This window comes from Talpa occidentalis, unplaced genomic scaffold (genome assembly GCF_014898055.3).
Source record: "Talpa occidentalis isolate TD23 unplaced genomic scaffold, MPIMG_talOcc4v2.1 talOcc4.2, whole genome shotgun sequence".
Lineage (NCBI taxonomy): Eukaryota > Metazoa > Chordata > Mammalia > Eulipotyphla > Talpidae > Talpa > Talpa occidentalis.
Window position 1 is genome coordinate 147,232,841 of NW_023602073.1, and position 13,626 is coordinate 147,246,466.

General features: G+C 42.0%; 1 protein-coding gene across 5 annotated transcripts in view; it reads right to left on the reverse strand.

Annotated features, from left to right (window-relative positions):
* Positions 1-13,626, reverse strand: part of ESR1 (estrogen receptor 1) — a 385,356-nt gene that overhangs the window by 14,305 nt on the left and 357,425 nt on the right. The window lies entirely within an intron of this gene.

A 13,626-nucleotide genomic window follows, 5' to 3' on the forward strand; every position in this document is an offset into this window, starting at 1 on the left:
AATGTTCTACTGAGCTAAATCTACTAAAAAAAAAAAATCCGTAGGGCCTTCCTGGTGGCTCAAGGGGTTAAGCACCGCACTATGAAGCAATCCACAGTCCCTGCAATACGAGTTTGATCCCTGGACGGCCAGACAGCAACCCACAGGGCGCAGCAGACCTCTCCTGTCTCCCTGCTGCTCCCCTCAGCAGTGTATTTCAGTCAGTCTGCCTGTTCTGTTCCCCACTCTGTCTCTGGTGAATCCTCTCACCCCCTGCATCTCTGGACTGTACCCAGCTCTTGTATGCATAAATAAATAAATCTTAAAAAAAAAAATCTGTAGTGAAAAACTTTGACAAGACCAAGTATAAAGACCCAATGTGGGGCCTCCCCGGTGGCTCAGCGGGTTGAGTGCAGCACTGTGAAGCTGTCCGCAGCCTCTGCAGCACAGGTTCGATTCTCAGCCAGCCAGGGAGAAACCCACGTGGTGCAGCAGACCTCTCTTGTTTCTCCCACTGTTCCCTTCAGTAGTGTCTTCGGTCCATCTGCCTGTTCTGCTTCCCGCTACGTCTCTGGTGAATTCTCGCACCCTCCAGCACCTCTGGTCTATACCCCAGTTCTTGTATAAATAAATAAATAAATATTTTTTAAAAAAAAGAACCAATGCACAAGTTGACTCAAGAAAGGAAAGTTTAGATGGAACGGTTTCCTCAAAATGATGGAGTAACTGATTTTCCTCCAGCAGTCTGTTCATGGAATGTGTCATATAAATTTTCCAAGTCTACACGTAGTTGAAATGCCATCGGGACAGGTATGCAAGGGACCACCACAGCAACAACATTACCGAATGCAGATTTAGAAAAGATGTAAAACTTTTCTAGACAATTTTGGAACCAACTATTATAAAATAGAAGACATCAATGAAATATTGTTATTGCCGCCTACATGCTTTTGAATAATTTTGTGACATGATGAAAAATCTATTTTGTAAAAAATACATATGAAAGTTATTTGGGGTTCATGTCTTTCTGCCTCACACTGACATTTTCTCAGAGGTTTCCCACACACTTTTTAATGGGCTTATGTATATTACTGTTTCTTTTTCCAACCCATCATCTCTTTTCCTTGCTGTCCAAAGAATATAGTCCCCGGGGACTTTTTAGGGGCTAGAGATTGAATATGTGCCTGCATACATGGGCTATTAAGATAGGATATATATTTCTATTTATTTTGGCCATTCTGCAATGGAATTACTTTGATGATGCACTTATAATAACACCTAGCTCATTTGGAAAATCCTCTTCTTTTTTTTTTTTTTTTTTGCTTTGAGAGGCGCAAAGTCTTTGTTTTTTGTTTTTTCTAAGCATGTTATCAATCAGTTAATTTATTTCTCTCTTCTTGTCCCATATAAATAGGTTTTGGTTAGTTTTCAGTTTGCTTATTCAGGTGTCCATCTCTGCCTCTACAATTTCACAGATCTATACATCTTGTGCGAAAGGCTTCTCATCATCTTATGTCCAAATCTTCACTATAAACACATGCAAGTATTTTACTACTTTATTATATCTTCAACTACAGCTAAACCTGGACATTTGCATTGAAATCTACAGCATTTTATCTTTAATTAATTTAATATTATTTCTTCTTTATATGACAAGCAATTTTGTTGATTTAAAAATAATGTGTGTATAGAGAAACAATTATCTGTTTCCTTTCAGAGAGTCAGAGTGATATGTATGTTTTATTATACTGGCAATGTTTGCTCTCAGACTTGTAATTCCCACAGGTGACTGACTATGAAGCTCCTGGAGTTTCCCAAGATGCAGCAGCTGGAGCTCCGCTCCAATCTCTAGACTGGAAGCTGAGAGTACATGTGTTTTTTTTAAAAAAATTCCAATTTATGAGTCTGAGGCATAGCTAGGATTGAGAATCACACAGTCTTCTCATGTTGTAGCAATTAAAATATAAGTTTTTGAAAACACGAATGTATCTTCTGCAAAAAGTGCCTCTTTATAATGCGAACACTACTGAGAGAAGGTCTTCCCCTTGCCTTCCCTTGCCATGTCGTGCTCTTCAATACACTTTCTGGCTGGGATGGTTAGAATGGAGATCACGCTTAGGAAGACCTTGGAAACTATCCAGTGGGGACAGCAGAGCCCTCCTTAGTCTGAGTTCCTGAATGACCCATGGCAGAGGGCTCTGACACTAACCTATTCCTGTACCTGGCATCCTTAAGCAAACAAGAAGTAAGCCTCTATGTGCTTGAACCATAAGGCACTTTGGAGCCCATCTGCTGCAGCAATGCTCCTTCTCTAATGCGAGGTGAGAATTATTTCATGACTTACTAACTGAAGAAGTGAATCCAGAACTGAAGAAGAAAGAGAGATAGATTCAGGGGGATGTTTATATAGCTTCTTTCATTGCCATTTTCCACACCTTAGATTGCACGATTTGCTGAGAAATTATTTCTCTTCCCTGCTGTTAGTGGGATCATATATTTCAATGGAAACATGATTTAGATTCTAGAATCACCTTGTCATCCCATCATGCTAACCATTCATTCCAGATATTAACCTAGCAACCAGTAAATTCAAAGCACTAAGTGCAGAATGTTACGACGTTTAGGTAGTTAGGATTCAAAGATGCAGCGTTCAACAGTACAACTATTTCAAAGAGTTTGCACTAAGCCATGCAGAAACTGACTTCTCATTTCAAGAATCGAACAAAAAGAGTATTTGTCCAGAATCTACCGAAGTATGTTTATTTAGCTGAAAGGTAAAAGAACCTGTCCATCACCCAGTTTTGCAGTTACTAGCCTTTGGAAGATCACCCATTCATCCAAGTCCTCTTCTGTGTGGACTCAGAGTGAGAGAGGTCACAATGAAGACAAGCATTCTTGCCAGAACACAACTTGGGAACATGGTGGCCCCATTCACTTGGCATCACTGTGCAGCCACAAGTGCCTTCTTGGCACAGACAACCATGAACACTTATGTTAATGATTCAGTGACATTTATCAATTTAATCAAAAGTTTAGTGAAATCTAATAGACATTCTAGAAGATGACTACTTGGTATAATAATGCATTCAACTTGATTCAAAAGACAAATCCCTTAATGATCTCAGATGGTTATACTGATTCAACAGACTTGAGAAGAAATCTTAAATGTGTACTTTTCCAAAAAATAACTGAAGTGGCAGTCATGCATCTCCCTTTTATACATGAAATCAGTTCTTAATTTTTGTAATAAACAGTATCGTAAAAGCCTTACACCTTTTAGGGAAAAGCCATTATGGAGCTATACTTTGCTCAGGAGCCTTATTTTTGTTAGTTACATCTGTAACACATTATGAGACAGCCAAGGTTCTTATTTCCCTATTCCCCAGGCAGTTACTATCTTTTTGAGGTCAAAAAGATGTTCAGATGAGACACGAATGGAAATGTGCAGCCCATCAACAGAAGATTTTGTTCACAAGGTTCCACATGGAACTCCTAGTTCTAGGAAGCCGGCTTGCTCTCAGGAAGCCGGCTTGCTCTCAGGAAGCTTGAGGGTTTCATGATTTTTTCCCAGAAAAGGCAGGCCAAAAAATCCCAAATGAATTTGTTTCCCTGGATCTTACCATCTCTTGCCTAGTCTTGGAAGGACAATGAAACAACACCCCAGAGCAGGAAATGGCTCTCACATTTTGGGGCAGATTGTATTTTCTAAAAGGGACTACAAAAATCTCTGTCATCCGTCATGCTTCTCGACAACATGACCGAGCCTCCCTTCTCGTGGAGATGTGCAGTCTAGGCCTTGAGTCTGGGGGATCCATAACTTGCTTGTCATCAATAGAATGAGATGAAAATGATGCCACATGGCTGTCGGGACTGCCATACCCAGCCATGCAACAGCAGCTGGGGCACTTGTCTCTGGAGCGCTGGCTGCCTCCTCAGAGGTATCAGGCTGTGAAGAATCCCAGACTACACAGTGAGACCAGATATAAGCACTCCAGTTGACAGTTCCAGCTAATATCCCAGCCTACAGCTGTCATCCATTGGCAGGATGTGAATAAAGACATCTCAAGATGATTCAAATCCATGGCTATCAAACTACCCCTAGTTGATGAGTTTCACGATCTGAGTCCCTAGGCCACAGATATCATGGAGAAGGGTCAATCCACTCCCTCTGGCCCTATCCCAATATACAACCAATAGAATCTAAACTTTTTTTTAACCATTAAATTTTGGGATAATTTATTACACAGTAGCAGTGAGCAGAACACACCTGGATTTCCATACCAGACATCTAGGGAAGAAAATGACCAAGAACAAGCAGATTGGAGTCTAGACTCATGATCTAGAACATTGTGAGATGAAACATCATGTGAACATTTCCTTCTCCTCATTATGAATCCTGCCAATCCTATCAATGCTTCTGCCCAAACCTTGACCTTCACTCTTTTTGGTGCCATTGTAAGGACTGAGCTTATCCCATCTCATACTCCGCACAGTTTACCAACTTCATAGGAAGCCTTTACCCCAACACCTGCCCCACTGATTATCAGATTATATGGATCTTCTCATAACTTGCAACCAAAAATATCTGCACTCTAGTTTTATACCAGAAAATTAAACACAAATTCTCGGTTGTACAATCCTTATCACCCCTGGATGTAAGAAACAAACTTTGTAGAGATTTGCCTAGAGGAGAGTTTTTATTTTGAGCAACTAGTCTATTTTATTTCATTAAAGGCCTACAAACTCTAAAATGGAATGTGCTCTCTTTGCTTTGGCCAAGTAGAGGAAATTTAGTGCCAAATTTATGGCCTACTCCTCGGAACTGTACAGATGGACTTCTGTGTGCTAGGTCATCTGACTCCTGGATTTATTCTTTTCTTCACATTCTTTTCTCTTTTTACAGATTGTGTCAATTATGGGTTTAATCCCTTTGCAACACACAACATATAGGAAGCCATTTCCAAGCTTTTGGCACTAGGGATTCCTCTAGTATAGGCAATATACTGAATAAGATGGTGAGAAAGACTTCTCTCCACCCTCTGCCAAATCAATAAACATATTTATAAAACACCATCAAACATTCATCTGACTTAGCCTCAAGTCCAGAAATAAATAGCATATTTTCTGAGAATATGTAATTTGCCAAAATGCACATGTTCATCTTATCCTAAGTTGAACAGCAGTGCTTAAATGTGCTTTGATGTTCAGCTTTGGACATGAATAAATGAAGGCCATGGTTTTTTTTTTGTTCTGGTTTGCTTATTTATTTCCAGAGTGACAAAGTTTCACATATATTTTCTCCTATTTTCCTTGAGAAGTGACATGGCTGATATTTCTATGATTACTTTCCAAAAAATTAATTAGTGTCAAAAATCACTTTTCAGTGAGATCAGAGGACATGTAGATGTTACCTATTTATTCTTTAGGTATAAGTTGTTGCTTCAAGTGAGTTCTACAGTGGATGGAAATTGTGTGGAAAAGTATTGCATGGCTGTGACAGCTTTATCTCATTTTTTCCTTAAAGAGAGAAAGGTTATAATTACTTTTCAAAAAGGAGATCCAGAACTTCAAAATTATGGATTTTAAAAGTGTTTTAGTTCATTTATTTCAGAAAATAACTTTGAGAATAAAATTCCCTCTAAAAGGTGAAGCTGGAGGCCTCCCTGGGGGTGCAAGAGGTTAAGCATAGCACTGTGAAGCTGTCCACAGCCTCTACAGTACGAGTTCGATCCCATCCCCATCTGACCAGGGAGCTACCCACATGGCGCAGCAGATCTCTCTTCTCTTGTCTTGCCCGCTGCTCCCCTTAGCAGTGTATTTCAGTAGATCTGCCTGTCCTGTTCCCCACTCTGTCTCTGGTGAATCCTCTCACCACCACCACCCCCTGCACCCCTGGCCTGTACCCCAGTTCTTATATGCATAAAAATAAATAAATCTTTTTTTTTTAAAAAAAGGTGAACCTATGTCACGAATCCTTCACATGTGAACTGGGTAAAAACTTCTTTTTATATTTATTTATTTATTTTCAAAGATTTATTTATTTATTTATTTATATAAGCACTGGGTACAGTCAGAAGCATGGGAGGGTGAGTGAATTCACCAGAGCCAGAGCAGGGAACAGAACAGGCAGACTGATGAAGTACACTGCTGAGGGGAGCAGCAGGCATAGCAAGAGAGTTTTGCGCGCCATGTGGGACCCTCGCCGGTGGCCAGGGATTGAACCAGCGCTGCAGAGGCTGCGAGCAGCTTCACAGCTCAGCGCTCAACCGCTGTGCCACCGGGGAGGCCCTGAAAACTTCTTTTTAAAGCAAGAGGGGAACCAGAATCCACTTTCTCAGCCTCTCCTTCTATGTCTTGTGGTTCCATGTTTTGTGGCTTAGATGCTCTTTTTGGAATACAAGACATCAAAAGAAGAAAGCTCTCACCTCAAGAGAATGGGAAGACAAGCCAAAGACTAGAAGAAATATTTGCAAGAGACATAACTGATCAAGGCCTCAGGCAACATAGCCAATGAACCTCAAAATTCAACAATAAGAAAACGAAGAACACAATTTGAAAATGGACAAAAGACCTAAATAGACACCTCACAAAAGATACACGTATGGCAAATAACCATCTGTCATTAGAGAATTTCAAATTAGAACTACAATGAGATATTACTGCACACTTAATAGAATGGCTAAAATCTAGGATACTGACAACACCAAATGCTGACAAGGACATAGAGAAACAAGAGCACTATTCCTTGCCAAGTATGAATGAGGACTGGTACTACCATTTTCAAAGACAGTTCTTACAAAACTAAACATACTCTTTCTATATGACCCAACAATCTTTGGTATTTACCCAAATGAATTGAAAATGTCCACACAAAGACCTGTGCTGCTATTCACAATTGCCAAAACATGGAAGCAAACAAGATGTCCTACAACAGGTGAGTGGATACATAAACTATGGCAAAACAGACAAGGCAATATTACCCAGAGTTTAAAAGAAATGAGTTATTAAGCCATGAAAAGACATGGAAGAATCTTAAATGAATGTTACTAAGTTCAAGCAACATGAAAGGGCTAGACCCTGCATGATTCCAGCCAACATTCTAGAAAAGGCAAGATTAATGAGACAGTAAGACTAAGGACTAGGGAGTAAGGTGAGATGAAGAGGTAGAACACTAAGGACTTTCCAGACAGTGAAACCACTCTGTCTGATACCATCATGTCATTAGCCATTTGTCAAAACCGAGGGAATGTACAACGCCAAGAGTGAGCCCTCACATAACGCATGGACTTTAGGTGATGACTGGTGTGTGGATGAAGGGCCACCATCATGTTCCACTCTGGTGTGGGATTTTAATATATGGGAAGCTTTGTATTTGGGGAAAGGCGGGGGCAAGTGGGAAATCTCGGTACCTACCTTTCAACTTTGCTGTGAACCTAAATCTGCTCTAAAATAAATAAGCAAGGGCCTTCCAGGTGGTGCAGGGGTTAAAGACAGTGCTAGCAAGCTATCGCCAGTCACTGGCAGAACGAGTTCAATCCCTGGCTGGCCAGGGAGCTACCCACATGGCGCAGACCTTTCCTGCCTTGCCCGCTGCTCCCCTCAGCAGTGTATGTCAGTAGCTACTCCTGCTCTGCTCCCCACTCTCTCTGGTGAATCATCTCACCACCACCCCCACACCTCTGGCTTACACCCCATCTCCTGTATGCATAAATAAATAAATTTAAATAAATAAAATATATAAGCAAACATATAAATAAATGTTTTAATGTAACCCCCTCCCACTCCCTGCCAACATACTTCAGTTATTTTACATGGGAGAGAGAGCGGTTAAGGAACCAAAACAAGTAGATGGTAAGGCAGGAGGGATGGGGTGTCCGTCATGGAGCTTGGCTGGTCTTGCCCAGGACGCTCTGTGGGTAAATAAATGGCAGGGCTCAAACTAGCACTGGCCCAGGGCTCCTCACTCCTGGCCTAGGCCTGTAAAGCTGCTCCAAGTATTTCCTAACTTCAAGAATTGTGAGAAACTGAAAATGACAGCCAACAGATGCATCTCCAGAGATATTTGAGAAAATTAATAACTCTTGGAATGATTTGCAGGTGATGTAGCTTTTCAGAACAGGGTATGAGATGGGGAACAGAAAGGAAGGGGAACAGAGCACACATTACCTCCTAAGAGCCCCCCGAACGAAAAACTTTCACCAAAATGCTAACCATGATTCTGTCTGTGTAGTGCAATCAGGATTACTGGGGACATTAGTTTTTGTGCTGGCTTTTCTGTACTTCTAAGTTCTTGGCCTTGGGTATTACTTTTGTAATTTATTAAGGGAAATGCTACTTAAATTCAGAATCAAGGTCCCTTTTCATTCCTATTATTTTCTGAATGTTGTCAACACCTGGGCTTATGAGAAGGAAGTTTAGTTAGTGAATGGATATTCCAAGGAATAAGGAGCTTGTTGCAGAGCTATTACTTATTACTATTTTCATAATAATTTCTATCATCCTCAGACAGTTCATATTTCTGATACTCTTGAAGTCTTGTCATTTTTCCAGGAAAGGGAGCTAACAATTGTGTGGCTTAAGCTTCTGTGAATAATTTTCTTAGCTGGAAACACCTGTGGTATATCACCCATCACTGACTGTGTACCGAAGCACGAAAGAAGATAAGCCTTGAAAACTGACGGTCTGTCCTCCTCAGAGGCCTGTCAAGTGGGAGGTGCATGAAGCAGAGAGGGGCTCAGCTGCAGGCTGCTATGTTTGCCTCTGACTGAATGGGAAGAGTTTGCTCTCGCACGCTGAGAGCGTCATTTGGTATCACAAGAGAAAAGGCGGATGCGCCACCTTTCAAGATGAGTTGAATCTTAGACTCTGGGTTTAGTTCACTGCTGTTACTGATGCCAGTTGTAAAGAATCAACTGGTCCTGCCCATGTCCTCCTAACATTTAGGCTTAGCCAGCCCAGGAACCGACTGCAGTAGGATGTGCAGCTGGCCACTGTCTGTGTCCAGTAGCAAAAATCTGGAGACTGGACTGGGTTTGCTTCTTGGGGCCTCATAGGGTTAGATAGGCTGCCCTGGCACCAGCAGCTCCCTGGTCACCAGAGACAGGCTGGAGCTGGAGCAGCAGGGGAGTCACACAGCAACGGCTACTCCCAAGTTCATGTTGATTAGGAAAGGTCATGTCAATCACACAGAGCCCCAGAACTCAGTGCTAACAAAGCAGAGGGAGACCCAGGCTGTCCTTCCTTAGGGGAGGTTTCCAGAAGCGTACAGCCATTCCACCTCTTGGCTTTGGTTTTGTAAATTTTACCTTAAAAAAATCAATGGCAAAGCAACCAAAGATAGAAGGTGAGACATAAATGCCAACTCTTCATACACCCTGAGTGAGTGGCTGGAATAAAAGCTGTTCACCATTATAGTGTGTACGTAAATTACAAAACTTAAAATCAACACAACTAGCACCTATGTAGATGATGAAATACAACAAAATTCTCTAAGACCATAATTTGTTTCAAAAGGGCTGAACTTGGGATCTTTATAATAGGATGCTTACACCATAGCCTGTGTAGAAATTCCTGACCGTGGGAGTTTCGCAGCAGGGGAAGCAGCTGGGCCAAAGTGAGCTCCAGGCTCTCTGACCACCATCAGTCTGCACCCACCTCCACCACCTCCCTCCTCTACTGCAGGATAAGTTTGCATTGATGGGACAATGTGGTCAGTAAAACTCTCCAAAATAGAAGGCAACGTATATGTAAAACCTTAAAGATGTTTACACCCTTTCACTCAGTAAATCTACCTCTAAAAACACACGCAAAGTCATAATCAAAGGGGAGGCAGGGCTGAAGAGTATTCCAAGAATGCAGAAAGCATTATTTAGAATTATTAAAAAAGAAATCACTGGAGTGTTTAACAATATTAGATCTGTTAGAATAGGTGTTGTAATAACCTTGTGAGTGATTATGCAGTCATTTCAAATCTTATTTTAAAAGATAACACATGTGTACAATCCTAATCACAATGTATAAACATCAATTTGAACATGAATACCTACACACGCAGTAGGGAAAAAAGAATGAAATAGTGCCCAAGAGGAATTGAATGTCAGTGCAGGAGACATTGTTCTAAGCCAACCTGTGTTAACAGCTGGGCACTGCTGTGATCTCCATTTCATGGACAAGGAAACAGAAGAACAATTGGGTTTGAGTTAAGCCACTTGCCCAAAGTTCATACAACTAACAAGTAGCAGAAAGGGAATTTGGACTTGGAATTAGAGTCCCTTGCTCTTGTACTACAACAAGATACATCAAAATGGCCACATGGGGGCCTCCCTGGTGGTGCAAGGGGTTAAGCATAGCACTGGGAAGCTGTCTGCAGCCTCTGCAGCACGAGTTCCATCCCTGGCCAGGGAGCTACCCACATGGCACAACAGACCTCTCCTGTCTTGCCCGCTGCTCCCCTCAGCAGCGTATTTCAGTAGATCTGCCTATTCTGATCCCCACTCTGTCTCCGGTGAATCCGCTCACCTCCACCCCACACATCTCTGGCCTGTAACCCAATTCTTGTATGCGTAAATAAATAAATCTTTTTTAAAAATGGCCACATGGTTGGCTGCTCAAGTGGGTTTTATGTCCTTCTTTATACATTCTATAATCCTCAACTAACCAAATCACAGTTTTACTCTTTAAAAGACTAATTATCTCCCCATATTTCTGTTCTCTTCAGACCATGGGGTCGGCTGGAAGGAAGGGACTCACTGGTCAACCACTGCATCATCACGTTGCATGTCTGCGGGTCCTGGGGCCGCAGAGGACGACCATGGAGGAACCCATCTTATTCCCATCTTACAGATGAGGTGACTGAAGGCAGCTTTGCATTTCCAGCACTTAGCTCCATGCCTAGAAAGCAGAAAGTCCTCAAGAAGTGGTAGTTCAGCTAACAAGCAAGAGCTTATCAAGCCACGGCTCTCAGTTCAATGGTAATGGTCACCACTATGTGGCCATTTTGATGTATCTTGTAATACAAGAGCAAGAGACTCTTATTCCAAGTCCAAATCTCTCTTTTTTTATATGGTAGAAAATAAAGGCAAACAAACTGATAGAAAATAAAAACTCAGAGAAAGCAGAGTTGAGGTCACCTCAGCCAACCTGGACAAAAGCATGACAAGTATCAAAGGAGGCAGAAGCTCATGTGGGTTCAGTGACACCATGGAGAAAAGAAGGGGAGACGGAGCTTGCGGATGGAGCTTGTTTGTCCATCTCCCCCGACCCCCCAGAAAGCAGGGAGGGGGCCAGGGGCCCAAGGGGCAAGGCTGGACTCAGAAGTTGGGCTTCCAAGCAAGGGTGGGGATGTTTGGTGTCGACGCAAGGCTGGACAAGAGAGTCTGAGGCCCCATCCCAGGCCTCACCAAGGCAAACCTGTTCAGTTATGACTTTCACTTGCTTTGTGAGCATCTTGGAGGGCAAAGAAAATCCCATTGAAAATAATATTTCATCTACTTCTGCGCTTAAGAAATCAGTAGGATCAGGCCATTATTTTCCCAGGGTTTTCTTCAGTTCCAGGTGAAAACACTTTGAGACCCAAGTTCCGGTGCAGGACAGGGTGTAGGAAGAGGCGCCTGCATCTTCCCAAGCATGGGTCCAATTGTAGTTCTAGCTCTCTAATTAGAGCAAGGAGATCTTGACATCAAAATTTTGGTAGGACATCAGAGCACTTAATATTTTCCCTTTTGAATAAAAGCAGACTATAATAATAATGGCGCTAGTAGCTGATGTTTTTAAATTATCTAGGGATATCACAGCAAATCTCCAGGGTTAACGAGACTGTTTAGAATCATTATTTTTATTTAAATAGTTGGGGGAACCAGACGAGAGGGTCCAGTGGCTTGATGAGCTGCCACTGTTAGCTTAGGGTAGAAGCAGGACTTCCCTGCTACCGTTCTCCTGTCTCTAGCTAAGTGCTACCCACCCTTGGGACTCAGCTAAAGCCTTGGTCCACATGGAAGTTCTCTATTGTGGTGTCCCTGCAAGCCCCTGGGGTGCCTGCATCACAGCCCTGCCAATGATGACAGAACAGTTCAGGGTCTGTGCCCCTGTCCCCTCCCAGGGTGTGAAAGACTCACCCTCGCCATTTCTGGGTCTCCAGTGCCTGGCACGGTCCTAGGCACCCAAGGTTGCTCCCTCACTGTTAGCAAAGTGACAGGTTTTATCACGCACTAGAGAAATGTTTTAATTTAGCTGAAGCTTCCAGCAACTGCACCATTAGTTTTCAAACTGGGCACCCCTACTCCTGAGAAGGATTCTTTTTTTGTTTAATATTTTTATTTTTATTTATTTATTTTTAATTATTATTTTATTTCATATATTTTTTCAGATGTTTAAATTGTCTTTCAGATTTCAAAATCATATGCATTGATCTCAGTGAGAGTCTAAGACATATCATTAAGATATTAACATCAGTTAGATCAGTGGTTCTCAATTCTGGTAAGATCTGAGTCATCGTGGGGAGCTTTAAACAAATACCGAGGGCCAGGTCCCACCCTGAACAAATTACATCACAATACCCAGAGATGGATGCCCATATGGGGTTTTTCCAGAGACCCTCAGATTACTGAAATTTGTGAGTATTGAGATGCACCAAGCTAGAGAATCCAAATAGTTTTGGACTGTTTCCTAAGAAACATGTTTCCCTCCAGTGCTTATGACTGCCTGAGCAGTTATACTTTAACTATCTTAGATAAATACAGACAGAGCAGACGCAAGCATAATACATACATGGTATGCTCTTGACAAAGGCTGCACCAGCAAAGGTTCTGCAGTCATTCTAAGTGCAGGTGAGTGGCGGTAGAACTGAGGAATCACAAGGCTGCTTGGTGGGCCAGCAGACCAGAGGTCTTGTCCCAGCAAGTGGTGAACAGCAACTCAATGTTGGCAAAAACATCAGTTTGCCCTTCAGTTTGTATTTAATCGGTGAATTGGTTTGGCTTTGTATTTATGAAAGTGTTATATGCATTTTATACCTAATGGTCCATATGAAAAATAAATATGGTATTCACATGTCAACAAAGGTAAAACACAAAGAACATTTTAAATCAGCACTGGGGGAGTCTGTGGCATCCCTCTCCCTGTTTTAAAATGGGCAACCACTATGGAGAGCTGTGTGGAGATTTCTGGACCTACTAAACACAGAGCTTCCATAGGATCCAGCAATTCCACTCCTAGGGATTTACCCAAAGGACACAGAAACATCAATTCCAAAGAACACCTGCACCCCTATGTTTATAGCAGCACTATTTACAATAGCTAAGCTTTGGAAACAGCCCAAATGCCCAAAAATAGATGACTGGATCAAGAAGATGTGGTCCATATACACCATGGAATATTACTCAGCATTCAAAAAAGATAAACACATGCCATTTGCAGCAACATGGATGGAGCTGGAAGGGATCATGCTCAGCGAAATAAGCCAGAAAGAAAAAGAAAAATACCGGATGGTCTCCCTCATAGCAGGAATCTAGAAAACTTAAATAAGGGACCAGGAAAAAGAATAACTATGAGAAAGTGAAAATCAAAATCAACAAAAAACTATGAACCAGAGACACTCTATGGGGGTTAGGGGGCGGGAGGGGAGGGATTGGGGTCAAAATAAGGGGGTTG